This window comes from Cucurbita maxima, unplaced genomic scaffold (genome assembly GCF_002738345.1).
Source record: "Cucurbita maxima cultivar Rimu unplaced genomic scaffold, Cmax_1.0 Cma_Scf00092, whole genome shotgun sequence".
Classification (NCBI taxonomy): domain Eukaryota; kingdom Viridiplantae; phylum Streptophyta; class Magnoliopsida; order Cucurbitales; family Cucurbitaceae; genus Cucurbita; species Cucurbita maxima.
Genome location: NW_019272108.1, coordinates 155,428 through 160,753, shown reverse-complemented (window position 1 = coordinate 160,753; position 5,326 = coordinate 155,428).

Here is a 5,326-nt window from a genome sequence, read left to right as displayed (position 1 = left end):
ACATAAAAATCAATAGTTATAAGCCTAATGCTTTAATGAGTGAAGAAAGGTCTATAATTTTTATGGAGTTATTAGAGTCCATTTTAGGTTGTAATTGATCGAAAATGGAAGAGATAGCAAGCTAAACCGAAGAAGAAGATGGAAGAGGCAGTCCGGGTGTTTTTCTCGCCTTTGGAATCTAGTTCAACGTTTTTAAGGGTTGGTTCGCCCAGTTCGTGATCCTCGGGAGCGGTTCAAGTTGTTTTTAATTATTAATGTAATAATTTAGTTAATTGCTTGTTTTAAAATGTCAAAACCAATCCACTTTAGCGTGTTTAATTAATTATGCATTATGAATGTATGTTTTAATTAAATAGAAAATGTATATGCATAAAGTATGTCATGTAGATTTAAAATCCCACCCTAGGCTAAGCATGTTTCATGCATTCCAAGTATGTTATAAGTGTTATAATGTACTTTAGCCTAGTTAGCCTAGTTTTATGAGTGATGTAAGGATTTTCTTTTAAAATAAAAAATCGCCTAGACATCAAAGTTAAAAATCCAGTATAAATCTTATACTTGGAAAAATCACCTAAGCTTAGGTTATATTTAATTAGCCGGAATATACCTAAGTAATAAATATATCCAACCATCTAAAATACTTAGTGGGAGGAAAAAGGTATATGAGATACAACGTTTTCTTTTTACGCTCTCTGAAAAATTTACACCATGAGATTCATGCTTGACCTCGTGTCGCCCTAGGAGCAACCTCCATTTGGAATGTATTTGCATGAGTCAATAACTAGGTGAATAAAGAAAGTAAGTGGGAGAATGAAGTATATGAACACATCCTATGGTCTCTACCACTAGGTTGCACTGTGAGATTCTCATGTTCCGTCTGCATGTTACCCTATAGAAACTACCCATTCGGAGGGTTGTAGCATGGGAGTCGGAATAACGCAAACTCCAAAAATGGATAGGATTTCTTAGATCCATTCCCAACTTTGACTTTTTCATTCGATAGCATTGTTGGGGTCGATCTCTGAGGTCTGGAAATAACGGGTCACACTTACGAAGAATTACTGAGAGTTAGTATATTCTTGACCAAAGTGGCGATAACTAAAACACTATAGGAATAAGAGTTATTCTGGGATTAGTGTTTAAGTCAAGAATGTCTTGGTTTAGTGAAGGAGTGATTTACTACCCCTCGGTAGCAATTGCTCTAACTCACTAAAGTATCGTTGCAATTTAATAATTTTAGGTACGTTATTCATTTGCTAAACCTGATTGGATTAAAAAGAATTAAGTCAATTCACTAATAGAATTTGCTTTAATTCTCAGCATGTCAAGCTCAATAGTACAATTACTCGCTTCTGAGAAATTAAACGACGACAATTACGCAACAAGGAAATCAAACCTAAACACAATACTTGGAAATGATGATTTGAGGCTTGTTTTAACTGAGGAATGTCCCCTAAACCCCGGCTCAAATACAAACGGAATAGTTTGGGATGCATATGACAAAAAGGATAAGGGGAAAGATAAGATTCTCACTAACCGCAAACGCAAGGTTCAAAATGCAGATAATGAAAAATGTTTCCATTGCAATGAAAACGGGCACAGGAAAAGTGACCTCCAAAATACCTTGCAGAGAAGAAAGTCGAAAAGGCACAACAAGGTAAATATGATTTACTAGTTGTAGAAATATGTTTAGTAGAGTATGACCACTTAACCTGGATATGCTGGATTCAAGGGTCACTAATCATATTTGTTCTTTTTTTCAGGAAATTAGTTCCTTGAGAATGCTTGTGGAAGACGAGATAACACTCACGGTTGGAACAGGTGAAGTTGTCTCAGCAAGATTAGTAGGAAATTTAAAGTTGTTTATCGAAGATAGATTCATTATATTAGATAATGTACTTTTTGTTCATAGAATAAAAAGAAATCTAATATCTATCTCTTGTTTATTAGAACAATTGTATAAAATATCTTTTGAAATCAATGAAGTGTTTATTTTCAAAAGAGGTATTCATATTTGTTCTGTAAAACTAGAAAACAACTTATATATGTTAAAATCGAGCAAAACAAATGCTATTTTAAATACCGAGATATTTAAAATATCTAAAATTCAATGAACCATGAAAAAAGCAATTGAGTTGGCAAAGAACCCAATGAACCATGAAAGAAGCAAACACATTGACGTTCGTTTTCACTTTATCTGAGATCATGTGAAGGAAGGAAGTGTGGAATTTCTGCATGTGGCAAGTCAGGATCAAGTTGCGGACATCTTTACAAAACCGCTACCGAAAGTACTTTTTGAAAAATACAAGAAGATGATTGGCATGACAGATGGCCGGAGCATTTAAGTTGATGGGGGAGCTTTATTGAATAAACGTTAAATGTTATTTGTTAGTTAATTTTAGTGGGTTTTAAACTCAAAAAGTCAGTCCTAAACGGAAAGGCAAAGTCTTGAAAATGAAATGCCAAAATTTATTTTAGGAGATAGTGGGTTTTATGGGTCAGGAAATAGTGGCATTCTGATAGCCATAGCTTATAAATACATAGAATTTCTATTGTGAAGAGCAGAGAAAAAAAGAAAAGAAACAAAGAAGTAATAGAAGAAGGTTTTTTCAAATAAACAGAGTGTTCTTTGTCTCTTTCTTTCGTTAGTGTGCAAGATTTATTTAGCTTTTACACGTTCTTACTCAGTTGATTGAATATTTTGTTTTGACCATTTGACAAACACTTGGAATGGATTACCATTTTGTAGGTGGTCATTTGAAGGGAAGTGGCACAGATTTAGTTGGTCCCTTTGGGACCATTTTTAACGGTACTTTTTTCATCAAAGTCAAATTCCAGGTTTTCTTTTCTGTGTTATTTTTACGCTTTTTGTTTTCATTTTATTCCAACAAATGTCTTTCGTTCCGTCAACGATTTTCTCTCACCAATTGTCAACAGACTGATGGTGTTATATAACACGTGCCGAAGCAATTTGTATCTTAGGCACTCTAAGTACACATTAATTATAGTAAATTAGCTAGCATGTTCAAAAGCAATGAGTTTGAATACTAACCTTTTGTAGTTCAAATTTCTTTTACCTCACGAACCAGTTTCGAACCACCATAGTATCTTCCCTACTATTCTCCGGCCTTAGAACGGGATTGTGGAATCCGATGAGTGACTAAACTTGATAGGAATTTAGTATATGTAAAGAGAGTTTTGTGAGATTTTCTCAAAGTTTTTTAAGCTCACTTTTCATGTACCTTGATCACTCTATTTATAGATTCAAATTTGCATGTTCATGCAAATTTGAGATTACCAAATTTTGAAAATTAAATTTTCGCTCAAATTTGTGGGATTATGTGACAAGCATGCAAGTTTGAGTTAACCAAATTTTGACACTCAAACTTTCACTCAAATTTGTGGGGTTTATTTGACAAACATGCATGTTTGGTTAAACCAAATGTTCGACACTCAAAATTCCACTAAAATATGTGGGATTAGATGGCAAACATGCAAATTTGGTTAAACCATATATTGATATTCAATATTCCACTAACTCAATCATGGATTTTTCCATTAGATGAAGTCAACATTTTGACTTTTTTATTTTAATTCAACAATTAATATAAATAATTAATTTCAAATCAAAATAATATTAAATGATTAGTTAAACAATTTAATTAATATTTAACATTAAATAAAATGTCAATCCCAATCAATTCCGGCACATATGATTATGAATCCCTATTCATAATTAAAATATTTAAATATCTCAAATTCTCTCTTTTTGTTTATTTCATAATTAAAACAAAATGCGGTTAAATATATCGTATATATTTAGCGTATATTTTCTAATTTGAATTCGAACACTTCGAACTCACTCGTCACACTACTCTAAGGTTTAGTCTAATATGAGCTAGTAGGCAGACCTAATGGACCTACAGATCATGGGCTCCAACGATCCGAGATTATCCGACTAAACTCATTAACCTTGTTAACCAACATTCGTTAACTACGAGGACACTCCACTATAGACTAGTAGTTGCACTCCCCTCACTATAGATATATTTCTGTCCATTTGATGTAACCATGATTAGTAAGTCGATCCTTCATAGGTTGTTCGTAACTAGAGGTGGGTCAATTTACCGTTTTACTCCTAAAGTTACTTCTTGTTCCTTGAGTCACACTAATCCTCTAATGAACAATTGGTTTGTGGTCCAACTACCAAACCGAATCCCTCTCGGGCCAATGAGAGGGTGGAGCCCCTTGTTCAATACTTGGAGTCAGTACTTAAGGGAACAATTTATCTACTATCTTAAAAGTGGGTAGGAGTGGATTCCATCTTACACTCTATGTCCCCAGCTATTCACCCAGTCTTACCCCTGAAATGGGAGACTTATTGAGTCGGCAAACTCGAGCCACTCTCACCTCATGCAAATCTAAGGATAATTCCGAATAAACAGGAGTTCATAGTTAGCTCAGAATTAAGATCGAGTTACCTAGGTCATCGAATGAAAAAATAAGTCTCAACAGTAAACGACATTATAAAGTGAGAGTGATTTTCTTTATGGTTCGATCTTATGCAATACTCATTGCATAGGACGCCCCCTCTCACATGTCTCCACAAGTACAATTTAGTGATCACATTGTTTATATCATATACAAAAGTGGGCCGCATCGATAGTGTCCCCAGAATAAGATACTCAACGTTATCCCTGTACTATAGATCATTTTGACTATATACTTGAACTTGATCCACTCTAATATCTCTACATATAGTTCAAGTAATCATACTATAGCCAGAGTATTCTTAGTTTATTGGATTTAGATGAATGATCGTAACATTCACTTTATTCAATAACAATCTTTACTGAATAAACATCAATAATAACTTTATTGAAAACAAAATATGTTTTTGTTTACAAACGGTGAGTTTTAGGACATAAAACCCAACAAAGACAACAACTGGTATCATAGCCAAGTTTAATCCATCGATGGTATATCATTGCAGAGGAGTCAACTTTATCAAAACTAAGTTGATTAGCTCAATTGGTCGGCCATGTCTGTGTTCTCAGAGCTCAATTTGGGGATTCCACCACATGGATGTGAAATCAGCGTTCCTCAATGGACCAGAGGCTGGGGTGTGAGAAACCCGCCTTCCTCAACGGACTAGAGGCTGGGGCGTGAGTAGGTTTATGGAAGCACCTAGACCGGAGGCTGGGGCGTGAGTAGGTTTATGGTAGCACCTAGGGAGGATTTACTTCCTCTCAGGCGACGTGATCTACTAGCAATCAACTAAACAAAAGGTAGTTGTTTTATCTTCTTGCGAAGCAGAATATATCGT